Source organism: Phacochoerus africanus, chromosome 4, assembly GCF_016906955.1.
Source record: "Phacochoerus africanus isolate WHEZ1 chromosome 4, ROS_Pafr_v1, whole genome shotgun sequence".
In the NCBI taxonomy this organism is placed as follows: domain Eukaryota; kingdom Metazoa; phylum Chordata; class Mammalia; order Artiodactyla; family Suidae; genus Phacochoerus; species Phacochoerus africanus.
The window spans coordinates 90,617,065-90,632,935 of record NC_062547.1 but is presented as its reverse complement, the minus strand read 5'-3'; the positions used below and the strand labels follow the sequence as shown (position 1 = coordinate 90,632,935).

The 15,871-nt window shown below is 37.2% G+C and overlaps 1 protein-coding gene across 1 annotated transcript in view; it reads right to left on the bottom strand.

Moving 5' to 3' along the window:
• ATG10 (autophagy related 10) overlaps nucleotides 1-15,871 on the bottom strand; it is a 225,560-nt gene that overhangs the window by 31,080 nt on the left and 178,609 nt on the right. The gene's annotated exons all lie outside the window — the stretch shown is intronic.

The window sequence follows — 15,871 nt, the reverse complement described above, 5'->3', positions numbered from 1 at the left end:
TAATAGTGCTAAGCCAGTGCGGCTCAGGGCCAGAGCAAAATCCACTAATTTGAATCTCTTTTTGTTGCCCTTCCTCTTTGCTCTCTAAAAGACAAGCTAATAAGCAGTGGGGACATAACTAGGATCTACAGAATATTTCTGCTGTTTCTATTTTCTAAATCATCAAGCTGTTCTTTCATTTTATAGAGCAGTTTTTCAATTGTTGAGGATTTTTCTGCAGAAAGGCAATTTGATTTCTATCCTTGGCTTTTCGATTTTACATTCCATCATCACTAAACATTGATTAAGCCTGCTGCAATACACTCCTTTGTATTTGGGTCTTTGAATTGTCAGAAGGTCATTATTTATCACAATGTAACAATCTGGAAATATTTTTAAAACATGGTCAATACAGGTGGTGTACTGCTTCGGTATTAACCTTAAGTTTTTTTGTTTCAGGAAAAAGTGAACCAATGCTTCAGAAACAGTATGGCATACTGAATTTCATTTTTAAAAGACACATGAAAATTAATATTCTTTTTCTGAGAATATAATCATTTAAAAAAAATTCAAGGTCTGGTGGGCAGCCTTCTAAAGTGGCTCAATAATCCTTATCCCCTGGTATTCATTCCCTGTGCAACCTCCTCTCCCTGCATGTGGGCTGGACCTATCGACTTGGTTCTAAGGGGCAGAATGTGGCCAAAGAGCGGGAATGTCACTTCCAGGATGAGGCTACAAAACCCTGTGACCTCTACAGGACTAGCTCTCTCTCTTTCCCCCTCTCAACTCCTCACTATGTTGGAGCAAGCTGCCATGCTGTCAGATGCTTTACAGAGTGGCCCATGTAGCGAGGATCGGAGGGAGGCTTCTATCCAATAGCCTTGAGGAACTGAGTCCTGCCAACCATCATGTGAGTGACCTAGAAGAGGGATCCTTCCTACTTGAGGCCTGGGACAAAGTGCACCCCAGTGAGAGACTTAGACCATAGGACCTAGGTAAAACATGCCTGTTTTCCTGGTCCACAGAAAATGGAAGATTAAAAAATGCTTTAAGCCACAATATTTGGGGTAATCTGTTACACCGCAAATAAATAACAAATAAAAGCTGTAAGATACATAATGTCATCATTCACACTATGTAAATATTTAGTAAGAGCCTCTTATGTACCAGGCACTTGGCTAGGTACTGGGAACACTGTGGAGAATGAAGCACACATGGTCCTTGTCCTCTGGAACAGAGGAAGATTGTCTTGTGTGCACTTTCTTGGCTGCCGGTTTGCATTTGGTTCCCCACAGCATGAGTGTTTGCTGCCTTCTGATGAGAGAGCCTCTCCACCTAGAGAGATACACTCTCCCACGGAAAGCCTTTGCTAAGCCGTAGCCTTGTCTGAACAAATATCCCTGGCTCCAAGGGGCTGATTACCTTCCCCTTAGGTACAACAAAATCCCTGGCATATGTACAGTGATGCTTTATTACTCAGATTCTTTTACACATGAAGGGTAAGAACAACCCTTGAATAAATTTTTTTCATATTAAAAAAATGCATCTCATTAGTCTAACCATAATAATAATTATAATTGGAACCCAATTATAATTGTTGCAACAACAATGCAACTGCAAATCTTCTGTAAATTAGTAGTCTTCATCTGCTTCTACTAAATTATCCTTATCAAGGGAGCACCCATTGTGGCTTGGTGGTAACAAACCCAACTAGATTCCATGAGGATGCGGGTTCAATCCCTGACCTCGCTTATTGGGTCAGGGATCCAGCATTGCTGTGAGCTGCGGTGTAGGTTACAGATGCAGCTTGGATCCTGCATTGCTATGGCTATGGTGTAGGCTGGCAGCTGTAGCTCTGATTAGACCCCTAGCTTGGGAACTTCCATATACCACAGGTGTGGTTCATACATTTAGCTCATTATCATGCCTATTTTTTCATCTCTCTTTTTTTTTTGCCATTTCTAGAGCCGCTGCCACAGCATAAGGAGGTTCCCAGGCTAGGGGTCCAATCGGAGCTGTAGCCGCTGGCCTACACCAGGGCCATAGCAACAAGGGATCCAAGCCGCGTCTGCAACCTACACCACAGCTCACGGCAATGCCAGATCCTTAACCCACTGAGCAAGGCCAGGGATCGAACCCACAACCTCATGGTTCCTAGCTGGATTCATTAACCACTTGAGCCACGAAGGGAACTCCTCTCGCCTATTTTTTGTTCCCAGTTTTGCCTATCAAAAAAGTCAACTATATTCCTGTTGCCTTTAAATTTTGTGGTACAATCTTCTAGTGGTAAATCTGCATTCCTCAAGATTAGTTACATTTTTAGAATCATCTTAAGGCATTCATATTTAAATATCTGTGCTCTATGAAGTAGGGCTCAAAGATTATCATATGGAAATCCATCAGTATGAGTAGATGTCTTACTCTTCTAGCTTTTGGATGCACAATTAGGCCAATGAGTAGTTTAGGTGTCTGTGAGCAGAACCTCATAATTAAACTGGTGAAACCAACCCCAAATGTTTGGTATTAAATTTGTTGAAAAGTTACCTTAAAAAACATCATCTAAGATCCAAAGTGGAAAGAGCACAACTATGGTTTGAATAATTCAGAAAGAATGTGTCAACAGAAGAGACAGAATTAGCAGAGATCAGGGGAAAATAGGAAACAGAAAGTAGAGTTTGGCGGTGCTCATGGAGCATCACCAGTACAAGGAGTTCTGGGAGTACCCACCCATGGTTTTAATGGTGAGTATAAAAGATATGCACTCTTGTTTTCATGACCCATACTTTCTATGAGACCAGATGACCATGACTAGTCTAGTTGGCAGGAATATGCATGGTAGAGTTGGCCACATCAAACTAGATGTTATGTTTAAAGTCATTTAACTCTTCTTTGCTGAGCTTCTAGGCTCAACAGATAATATTATAAGGCAGCTTCCAATAATTTTCCTCAATGCTGATTAGCGACATCAGCTTTCCCATTCACGTGGTAGATACAACACATAATTATAAATTAATAAATCAGCATTCTAAGTCTTCTATATCAGTCATTTAAGAGTCTGGTTGGTATTCTCTGAGTTTCTCTTAGCAAAGCGGTGGCCAGAGGAAGAAGGTTACCAGGTAGGACTGAGAGAGGTAGTTAGAAGTAGCCAAAGCAGGGAGAGACTTCAGGGTCATTGGCATATAAAAGATATTTAGACAAGGAACTTGATAGAACCACTCAGGAAGAGAAGGTAGACAAAGAACATCTACAGAGCCCCGGAGGCACTCTAATGCTTGCAGGTCTAATACTAAGTGGGGCTGCTGGGTCACATATAGCATAAGCATTTGGTAATTTTTTAGATATTGTCAAAATTACCTCCATTGAGGTTGTACCTATTTCTCCTGCTTTTCACAGTGTGAAAATACCCTTTCCCCCATACCCTTCTCAATACTATGTTTTCAAACTTTTGTATCTTTGCTAATATATATGGTAGGTTAAAAATGTCATTACAGCATTTCAGTATAGTTTTAACTTGCTCTACTCTTTTCGTGAGTGGGTTTGAGTATCTCTTCAAATATTTAAGGTGCTTGCTTGTACTTATCTGTGAACTGTCTGTTGAAGATCTTTGAAGGGAAAGACAAAGGTGCTTATACAGCAGTGGGCAGAATCTGGTAGCAGGGCAGCAGGGAGACATGATGACACAAGAGAAAAAGGGTGTTACTGCAGGAGTTACATCCTTGAGAAGGAAGAGGGCCTAGGACCCAAGGCACAGATAGGGGTAGTGTTAGAAGGCACATGTCCACTTTTCCCTGGTTGCAGCAGTTAACTCAGAGTGCATAGGTTCAGATGTCAGTAGGCTCCAGCCTGGTGCTGAGAAGATGAAGGGCCCTCTCCTGATTACATACATTCTCATTTTCAGATATGAGTGTGGAAGAGGAGATGAGCCACGAGAGGAAAAGGTATGAAATAGCGCCCTTAAGGAGCTGGAAAATGAATTTACTAGAGGAGTGGCATAGAATGATCTGCCAGTCCTGCATCTACTTCCGAGATTTGTGGGCATCAGTTGGAAGTGAGCACACTGTTTATGTGATTTTTCTGCAGGGAGGTTCAGTTGCTTGGATATGGGCATAACACAAGAGAGATATAAGATAATAAAGGGTTTGAAAGACCATGATTATTGACCTGGGCCACGGAACCTACAGTGGGTATGGAGAGAAGTGAGGACACTGAGGTGTAGAGGTGGTAACGGTAAGAAGTGGAGAGGTGAATGGATTGAAGGACAGAGTGAAGTTGGGGAACCGCTAGAATAAGAATCCACAGGTGAACAAGGGGGAATCTTAGGAAGCTGTATCTGAGGGCAATCAAGAGGGAAGGTGGTAGGTTAGCCTTGACCTGAAAGGAGCTGAAGATTTTACATAAGGATGAAGGAGACATGAATCAAAAGGGCAGGATGAGATATGCAGGAAAGAGAAGGCTGCAGGAGAAGCAGGAGTCTTGAGAGAGAGAGAGAGAGGATTCAGTTGTAAAAGATCTGAAAGGAATAGTCAGTGGAAAAATTGAGAATGTTGGAAGCTTTTTCCCCATGGAATATGAATTCTAGAGAACAGACTGAAAATTGATTACAATAAAACGATAAATAAATAAATAATGGTAGTTTTATAATATAACAGAAAAAAAAATGTGGGATGGAGGGAGCAGTGGGAAAAAGAGTTAGGAGAGAGAAAGGACAGGAGAGAATGAGCATGAGAACCCAGGAGAGGTTAGAGGAGCAGAAGCACTTATGTCACAAGCAGAAAACCATCCAGAAACTGTAGATTATATATAAAAATAATAAAATCATAATACAATATAAGATATAAGGAAATGAGGCAGTTTCTATAAATGTATAGTACACAATGATCCACAGATTAGTAAATTCCTAGCACGTAATATTGCAACTAGTTCCCTCTGGACTCAAGATTTTAGAATCCCATTGTGCATTATGGAAAGAAGCTGGTTCAGTGATTTACAACTGGGAGCTATTGTGTTGAAATTAAAACCCGGAAGTTTTCTTTATGATGATAAGCCTCCTTATCTCTATAGGAGAAATTTTAAATTCTAATTAAACTTCTAAATTAACCTAAATGGAAGCCCAGCTCATTTAATAGAATCCTAGAATTTCAAATTACAAGGAAACTTAGATGTCATCTAGTTCAACCAACCTTTCCTAAAGAAAAAAAAAACTTTTCTATTAACTCTCCCCTCCTCCAAACTCTCTAACTTCCTTAGCCTCTTCTCAGTATATATCCTCTAACTATTGTCCTGACTAAAATCCGACAGCCTCTAAGAAGTCTCTTTACCTTGCGCTCCTTTCAAATAGAAACTCAGCACCTGGAGGTGGGACAGGTATGATCCTTCCCCACTGCCAATTCCAAACAGTTCCCCCTTCCCCTGACCTTCAAAAGCCCCAGCTCAGATGAGTTCTATGTCCAGCATGGTTCCCACTAGGAATTTTAACATCTGTCTGAAGGCATCAGGGAGTTACAAAAACATGGGATTGTAGGACAAAGAATCTGGAGAAGAAGGAAGCTCAGCAAAGTGGGCCTGGCATTTGAAACTGCCTTTTCTTTGCAACTGTTGATTCTGAAAGTTCAAAGTCTACCAAGAAAGAGGGGCGCTGGTAAGCACATGAAGATTTCGAATGAGATTTGGGAGAGCTCACTTCGAAAGTAAGGGTACTGAAAACATATCAGTATCAGTCCTTATAGCATCTGAAGCCCAGCTTCAAAATAACTTAGTCCTTAGCTGGATGAATGTGAGCAGATGCTGCTTGTGCCCTAAGCTAGTTTCCTGTCTGAAGCAGAAATAATCCTCTCTGGAGAAAAATAACATTTCACAGAGCCTTAAATTACCTCTGTAAATTTTTTATATGCACAACATCTGGCTCCTAATAAAAAAAGCTATTAAATATATATAAATGAAAAGACTTGACCAAAACCCAAGAGAAAAAACAGACAATAGAAACAAACCACATGAACCAGATAAAGGACTTAGCAGACATTGACTTCAGGCTTCTGTTAATGCATTTAAGACAAGCTTGAGCGTTTTGGTAGGAATCTGGGATTTTTTTTAATGAATTAAATTAAAATGCTAGACTTGAAAGTACTATAACTCTAATTTATAACTCAGTGAAAGGCTTTCAGAGTAGATTTACATAGATGAAATTGGAACACAGATCAGAGGGAAAAAAACCCAGAATGAAGCATGCAAAAATAAAGAGGTGGGTAGGGTAAGAGCCTAACAGACATATGAGCTGTGGTGGGGAGACCTAAACACCTGTAATTGAAGAGTCAACAAAAGATGATAGAGAGTCTGGGGCAGAAGCAATATATTTAAAGAGAAAATGGCCAAGAAATTTCAAAAAACAATGAAAAACATCAAGCCACTGATTCAAAAGGAAACATAGATCTCAAGGAAGATACATCAAAGACTATAATATATAAATTTGTAATAGTTAAAAAAACAAGAAGTTAATCCTGAAATCATACAGAGAAGAAAGAAAAACTACCTTCATGGAAACCACAATTAGAATTGATGGCTGGATAGTATCAGATCTATTAAAAAATCAAATACTTTATTAAAAACTTTACCATGAAGGAAAGTCCAGACCCAGATGGCTTTATTGATTAATTCTCCCAAACATTTAAAGAAAAAAAATAACACCAACATAACATAAACTCCTCCAGAGAATAGAAAAATAAGATACTTTTCCAAACCATTTTTATGAGGGTAACACATGCTTGATATCTAAAACTGACAAGGAATATTATTAGAAAGAAAAACTATAGGTCATTTTCTCTTATGAATATGGATGAAAATGTCCTAAAGCAAAGTATTAACAAACCAAACCCAGCAAAATATTAAAAAGACAGTATATTAAAAGCCAGTTGGATTTTTTCCCCCAGCAATGCAAGGTTGATTTAACACTTGAAACCCAATCAATGTAATTTATCATATTAAAGAGTAAATAAGAAAAATCATTTGATCATCTCAAAAGATGCAGATAAAGCATTTGATTAAAAAAAATCAACATCTCAAAAGACACTTAAACTAGGAAGGGGAGGGAACTTCCTTAGTCAGATACAGAATACCCACACTAAAACCTAAAGCAAACTTCACATTTAAAATATTTTTCCTCTGAAATTGGGAATGAGATATCTGTATCATCACTTCTATTCAACAATTTAATGGATGCCCTATACAAAGCAAGGAGTTAAGAAATCCAACAAAAGATATGCCAGATCTATGAGTAGAAAACTGTAAAATAATATTAAGGGAAAAAACTTAAACTAAATTAATGGAGGGATATACCATATTCATGAATAGGAAGAGTCAATATTATAAAATTTTTCACTCTCTTCAAATTGATCTCTAGAGCCAATTTAATACCAAAGTTCCAGCATGTTTGTGTGGAAATTGATAAGCTGCATATAAAATTTAAATGGAAATTAAATGAGTTAAGAATAGCTAAGAAAAAGAAGAATGAAATTAGGCAACCTTCTCTACTGGAGACAAGATAAAATAATAAAGTAATAAAAATAGTGTGACACTGGCACAAAAACTGACAATTTAATGGAACAGAGAATCCAGAAACAGACCTATGCATATGTGGAAACTTAACATCTAACCAAGGTGACAGAGAAGTTTGGAAAGGACAATCTTTGATAAATGATGCTGTTCCAACTGGATAACCATATGAAAAAAAGAAATTTGACCCATACCTCACAGTATAAACAAAAACCAGCTCCCAGAGGCTTACCCAAATAATCTGAAAGGTAAAATAATAAAGCATCTATATAACAAAGCTGCCCAATAGCACAATTAACAGCTACATGTGGCTACTTAAATTTATTAAAATTAAATAAAACTTAAAACCCAAGGGAGTTCCCATCGTGGCTCAGCAGTGATGAACCTGACTAGTATCCATGAGAACATGGGTTTGATCCTTGGCCTCAATCAGTGGGTTAGGGATCTGGTGTTGCTGTGAGATGTAGTGTAGGTCACAGATGTGGCTCAGATCCCATGTTGCTGTGGCTGTGGCATAGGCTGGCAGCTACAGCTCTGATTTGACCCCTAGCCATTTGACCCCATGTGCAGTGACATGCAGAAGTTTCCAAGCCAGGGATAAAATTCATGCCACAGCAGTGACCCTGAGACACAGCAGTGAAAATGCCAGGTCCTTAACCATTAGGGAACTCCACAGAAACGTTGCATTTCTTGACTGAATGATGGTTACACGGGTAGAATCACTACATGATAATTAGAGATCTGTACCATTTTGACTTGTGTATGTTTGCGAATGAGTGCTATACTTCAATAAGAAAATGCTTTTTAAAAAATCGGCTCCATTGGGAGTTCCCACTGTGGTACAGTAGTAACGAACTTGACTGGTATCCATGAGGATGTGGGTTCGATACCTGGCCTCACATAGTGGCATTGCTATGAGCTGTGGTGCAGTTCACAGGTGTACCTGGGATCTGGCATGGCTACAGCTGTGGCATAGACCAGCAGATGCAGCTCTAATTTGACCCCTAGCCTAGGACCTTCCATATGCCACAGCTGTGACCATAAAAAGAAAAAAAAAATCAGCTCCATTGATGTACAAACCACTGAGTTCTAATACTTTCTACCTCCTTCCCATTACTGTTATTACTTTTTTCCTTGCTGTCATATAACATTTATTGTCTAGTAAACATTCATTAAGAGATATATACTGAATCTGTGAATGAAGGAAGGAAAAATAACTCTGGTACCTTGGGCCAGTTAAATGTCCAAAGTACCAGAGCTATTCCTGTGAGAAAAAAACTTATAAAAGGACAATAGAAGTAGCAACAGTTTAGGTAGAAAAGGCAGTTTCAAGAGGATATAAATGAATTCTGTGAAATCTTGAAGTGTATGAACAAGGGGAACACCCATCTTCTTAGCAAAATCAAGACTATGAGAGTAAGGGACATTTCTTGCAATTTTAATTTTTGAAAAAATTTACATATAGATTTCTCTTGTTTTGTTTGTTTCTTTAAATATGCTGAGGGTGATGGAAAGTTTTGGGCTTATTTGTTTTGTTTTAGGAAGTCTTTCATCTTATTTGTGTATTTTGCTTTTTTAATGGAAAAAATTTTATAGAAAAATTCCAACACTCAAAGTTGTAGAGACCATCATGAATTGAATATCTACTAACCATCACCTAGATTCAACAGTTCTAAACCCTTGTACAATCTTGATTCATCTATACCTCCACCTACTCTACACTCCTTATCCTGGGTTATTTTTAAGCCAATTCTAGACATCATTTCACCTCTTCCATAAACATTTCAGTATATATCTCTAAAAGTTAATGATGACATTATCGCATATAAAAAATTTAACAGGAATTTCTAAATATATCAAGTATCCACAAAGTATTCAAAATTTCTCCATCTCAAAATTTTTAACCACTGAAATATTATATCTGTTTCTAAATATTTTTCCTGTATTTGTTCTCCCTTCTCTTTGCTATTATTTATTGATGTAGCCTAAGAGTTTATTTGATTCACAGTCTTTTCTTCTGCCCCACGTCCCACTATTATCCAGGTGACTTTCTATCCACACTTCACCTATGCACTCCAACAGCCCCAGTGAGGAATTTATCAATACCAGAAGTCACTGCCTCTCTAAACCATTCTAAGACCAAAATATCCTATTCTCTTCAGATCTCTTAGAAGATCCCTAAGATTTCAGTTCTTTGGGATCATGGGAACCTCTAGTCCACATTTTCTGAGTTCACCTCCTCTTTTCCTTATTAAACTTAAATTCTATTCATTTCAATCACGTTCTTACCAATACTCTCAACTTCCTTGCCTACTGTCTCTCCATTTTATCACTTGGCAAAATCCCAATTTTGGCTGACTCCGTTTTGCACTTGCATGCAGGTTGCCAAGCACTGCTTGAGAAGATCGTGTAACCTGGCATTCTTCAAGTGGACCCTCCAGGCCTCCTCCTTGTCCTGGCATATTCTCTAGTCAGTCTACTTTTCCATCCCCTGTGGAAGGAAGTCAAATCTCTATTCTTTCTAAAGCTCTGAAATCCCTCTCTGTCAGCAGATGAGTTTGCTTCCAACTTTACAGAAAATATAGAAACCATAAAATATCTTTTTCTTGCCAAACTAAAAATACATATGAATCCATAACCATATCTTGTTCTCTATAACTTCTGTTAAGAAGGAAGAGCCATCTCTTCTTCCTCCATCACTCCCACTTTCTCTGGGACTTTGATCTCAATTCTCTTCTTCCTATGTCTTTCCTGTCTGCTGGCTCTTTTCCCATCAGTTTTAAAACACTCAAGTCCTCTCCACCTTAAAAACAAATCAATCAATTACAATGAAAAACAAACTCCTCTTTCCCCTTCATTTTCCTCTCCAAGAATCATCCAATCTTTCCCTCCCAGTTGATGGAAGGATTATTAATTCTGTGTCTACTTCCTCATTTCACCACTCAAACCACAATAGTCTGTTTACTCATCAGAAGCACACAAATGACCTTGTCATTGATGACGATCCCCAACGGGTGCATTGCAGTCTTTTCTTAACTGGCTTCTCCTAACACAACAAATTCACAGTGGTGAAACCCATTCCTCCCTAGGCTGCAAGGCCTCAGAATCTCCTGAGTTTCCTCCTACACTTCTGGCCACCCTTTCATAGAAAGTGCCTTTCACAGGCAGTCTTCTCTTAAGTGATGGTATGCTTCAGATTCTCTCTTAGGCCATTTACTCTTTTGATTTTACATTTGGCTAGGTGACCTCACCTATTCTAATGGCTTCAATTACTATTTATTGCTGATAACTTCCAAATCCATATTTCTATCACTGATATGTTCTCACATGGCTCAGAGACATGACACTCAGATGTCCTGCATGACTGCTAAACTTTCAGGATAATGAAAACTGAACTCAATCTGTCCCTCCTCTGTAAATGGCATCATCCATCACCCAGTTTCTCCAACACTGTCAATTCCACCTCCTAAAATACACTTCTTCTTTATTTCTAGAATCATTCTTTCTTTCCACACACCTCCACCTCCATCTAGCCCATCATCATAGTTTTCTTGGCTTACTTCTCTTTCCTAACTGGTCACCTACCTTCCGTGCTGATCCCTTCCAATTTCTCCATACTATAGCCAGAGTAAGCTGCAGTTGTACTGTATAGCACAGGGATCTGTGTGTGATTGGGTCACTTTGCTGTACAATAGAACTTGAAGAAACATTGTAAATCAACTATACTTTAATTAAAAAAATCTGTATTCTCATTAGATTATAAGATTCATTAGAATAGGGATCATGCCTATCTCGCTAAACTATCAATTACTACAGCATCCTGTTATACAGTAAAATTCAAGAAATAGTGGGAGAGATAAATAAATTTGCATCAGTGATTTCATCTAGCATGAAAATAATCCCTAAAGACTTCATAGGGATGCCAGGTCTGGTTTTGCTCTCCATTGCATCCCAGGGTCTAGCACAAGTCTGGCCCACATTTGTTGAATCAATGAGTAAAAATAAAACCAAAGTATGAGATGCTAATGTGCCTTGCAAAATGACATATGAAATGATATACAATTGAAACATGCAAAGAATAAGCCAGTACTATTTCTCATACAGAAGAGAACTCTCTAGTTTACAAATGCCACCTCTACCCTACCACTTTTCTCCCTAACCCCTTCCCTCCTTTATTTTTTTCCATAGCAGTTTTCATCTTCTATCAGACTATGAAGTTTACTTACGTATTTTGTGTATTGGTTTTTCCCTGCTAGAAAGTAATCTCATAAAAGCAGTAAGTTACATATGTGCTCAATAAATATTATTAAATTAAACTGACTGTACCTGGAACTGTGCTAGATATGTTAAATATTTTATCTTGTCAATCTTTAAAATAAGTCTTGTTAGATCCCTTTATCTCCATTTTAGAGATTTAAAAAAGGAGTCTCATACAAGTTACGACATTCTTTAAGGTATAGAAGAATGCTACAGGAGGAAACCAAAAGGAAGATAAACAGAAGCACAAATAAGGAAAAAATACAAGTATATCAGTCATCACAATAAAAGCAAACAGATTAAATTCTCTGGTTTAAAAACAAAAATTATGGACGATTTTTTTAAAGTACAGCAATTTGAGAAAAAAAAATATATATAGCACTTAAACATAAGGACTCTATACTTCTAGTGCCAGTCAAGATGGAGTAAGCCCATTACAGCCTATATTTCTCACTGATTAAAGCTTAAAAAAAAAAATTTAAAGCAACTACTCTAGAACTCCGAGAAGTTAACAAGCGTAGCAAATTGGAGAGAGTAGGCAAAACCTGAAAAAACATCTAGGTGGAGTAAATTCCCTGGCTTTTTTCCTCTTTTTATCTCTCAGCTTTGACCCAGGGGTGGCCTCACTGTGGAGTTGTGCAAGGAGGACAAACAACAAAAACACTGGCCATACAGCCAGGAAGAGGGGTCCCTGTGAGTTGTGGAGGGTGGTGAAGATCTCTTTGTTTTTTCTCTTACCCCTCTTTTCTCTCACAGTCCTGCTCCAAGGGTGGCCCCATGGACTAGCACCGCAATGACAGCCTACAACTTTGAGAAAAATAAAGAAACAGAAAACATGTTTCTGGCCAGAGAAACTGGGAAAGGGGACACTGTGGTCTGAAGACTGCAGGGGAATATGTGGTTTGTTTCAATTTTGTCTTTCTTCTCTCTTCTGCTGCTCTTTCTCAAGGGTAGTCCCAGTCACATGAAACTACAAGAAGGAGAGCAAGAAGTTATAACCCCAAGAGAAACTCTTTCTAGCCAGAGGAGCATGAAAAGAAGCCTCTAGGATCTAGAGAGTGTGGGAGAAAGTAGAGAAAGTTAGAGAAATAGATTCCCTAATTCTGTACACAAACAGATACAAGTCCCAGTTTACTCCCAAGCGATATATGTCCAGGTCAGATCCAAACCAGTATAGGAGAAACACTGTGAAAATGGAACTGCAATTTAAACTATTACTCAAGTCTCAGAGAACCCCTGAGAAGTGCATGCAAAGGAGAAATGCAAAGCAGCACAGCAAATGCCTGGAAACACCACTCACAGAAGATGAGATAGAACTTGCAATCTGACCCTGAATGTGTTGATAGTCTGCTAAAAACAAAAACAAAAACAAACATGCTTTTCAGGATTTTAACAGAACCCAGAATCTCATGACCTAATAGTCAAGTGACAAAGATATAATCCAAAACTACTTGACACACAAAGAACTAGGAAAATCTGATCAGTCCTCAAGGGGAAAGACAAATGCAAACCTCGGAATGTTCTAAATACTGGAATCATTTAGACAAAAACATTAAAGCGTCTATTGTATTGTAAACATGCTGCATGAGGTAAAGCTAACCACACTTGAGATGAATAAAAAAATAGAAGTTCTCCATGGATACATATAAAAAATATACAAATGGAAACTTCAAAAAATGTACCATCCGAAATTAAAAATTTATTGGATGAACTTGCTAATAGAATGAAGATGACAAAGGAACAAGTTAGAAAACTTAAATATAGATTAATAGAAATTATCCAATCTGAAGAAGAAAGAAAAAAAGATTAAAAAAATAAATGAACTTGCAGGAACACACAAAAAAGATTCAAGACTATTCATGTCTCCAGGAAAATATCAAGAAGAAGACCACCAAAAACTATAGATTAATATCTTCCATAAAAATGAATGCAAAAAATCCTCAATAAAACATTAGCAAATCAGAACCAAAAATATATAAAAAGTATAATAAATCATGAAAAATGGGATTTATACTGGAATACAAACCTGGAATACAATTTCAAAAATTAAACAATACTACTCACTGTAATAATGGGCTAAAGAAGAACAATCATATGATCATTTCCATAGATGTATAAAATCTTTCGACAACACTGAGCACCCATTCATAATTTTTTTTAAAAAATCTCATCAAGATAAGGAGAAAATTTCCTTAAAGAGCATCTAGAAAAGGGCCCTACATCTAACATTATACTGAATAGAAAATATAATTAATTATATTTAACAGAAAAATACTGAATGCTTTTTTTTCTAAGACCAGGATAAAGGCAAGGATGTTGGCTATTGTACTAATCTGAGTTCTACAGTAACACAGAACCACGAGGATGTGTGTGTGCGTATGTGTGTGTGAGAGAGAGACAGATATAAGGACAGATTTATTTCAAGGAACTGGCTCACATGTAGAGGCTTTGGTAAGTCCAAAATCTGCAGGATAGACCAGCAGCCCAGAGATTCATGGGGGAGCTGCATTTAGAGTTCTAGTAAAATTCCTTCTTGCTTGGGGAGGTCAGTCTTTTTCTATTACAGCCTTCAACTGATCGAATGTGGCCCACACACATTATGGAGGGTAATCTGCTTTATTCAAAGTCTACCCATTTGAATATTAATCTCAACTAAAAAATACTTTCACAGAAACGTTTAGAATAATGTCTTACCAAATATTTTAGTACCATGGCCTAGCCAAATTGCCATATAAAATTAATCATCACAGTTCTTCTCACCCCTATTCAGCATCATTCTGGAAGTCCCAGCTAGTGCAAAAAGCAAGAGAAAAGAGAAAACGGCACATGAGTTATAAAAGAAGAAATATAACTTTTTTTCCCACAGATAACATAATTATTAATATTGAAAATTTTTCCCAAACTACAACAAAGCTCCTAGAACAAATGAATGAATTTAGCACGGTCTCAGGATATACGGCCAATATGTAAAAATTAATTTTTTTCTAGATGATGTAAATGAACAATAAAATTTGAAATTTAAAGGAATAATAATTATGACAGCATCAAAACCTGAAATATTTAGGCAAAAATGTAAGAAATATATACAGGTTCCACACGCTTAGAATTATAAAACACTAATGAAAGAAAGCAAAGGAACCACACAAAAATGGAGAGTTATACCTTTCTACATACTAGAATACTCATTACTAAGATGTCAATTCTCTGCAAATTTTGATCTATTGATCTAACACAATCCCAATTAAAATTCTAATTTTTGTGGATATTATCAAGCTGATTCCAAAATGTATATGGAAAGGCAAGGGAATAGCTGACATAATTCTGAAAAAGAAAAAGGTTGAGAGACCTACACTCTGATTTTAAGACTTAACATAAAGCTACAATAAGTACAACAGTGTAGTATTAGTGACAGAATAGAAAAATAGATCAATGGAACAGAAAAGAAAGTCCAAAAATAGATTCACCCATACATGGTCAATTGATTTTTGATAAAAGTGTGAGGCAACTCCATCAAAAAAGAATAGCCTCTTCAAAAAATCACACTAGACCAATTGGACATCCACATGTAAAAAACAAAATAAATCTGAACTCATAACTCATACCTCACTCAAAAATTAACTCAAAATGGATTACAGGCCTAGGTATATTTAAATGTGTTCTATATAAAATGTCTATAAAAAAATCTTTGTGACCTTGGGCTAGGCAATTATTTGATATAATATTAAAGGCATAGTACATTAAAAAATGTTTTCTGAAAAACTGGACTTCATATAAGTTTAAAACTTCTGCTCTATGAAAGAATAAAAAGAAGTCACATACTGGGAGTAAGTATCCATTATCACATACTTGGTAAAGGACTTATACCTAGAATATGCAAAGTATCCAAACTCAACAGTAAGAATATAAAGGATTTGGTAAAAAAAAAATAGGCAAAAGGTTTGAGAAGATATTTCACCAAAGAAAATACAGGAACACCGAACAAACCCATGAAAACATACTCAACACCATTACTAAGTAAATGCAAAATAAAACCACACCAATATTACTATACACTAAATGATAGCTAAAATAAATTAAAAACATGGCGTTC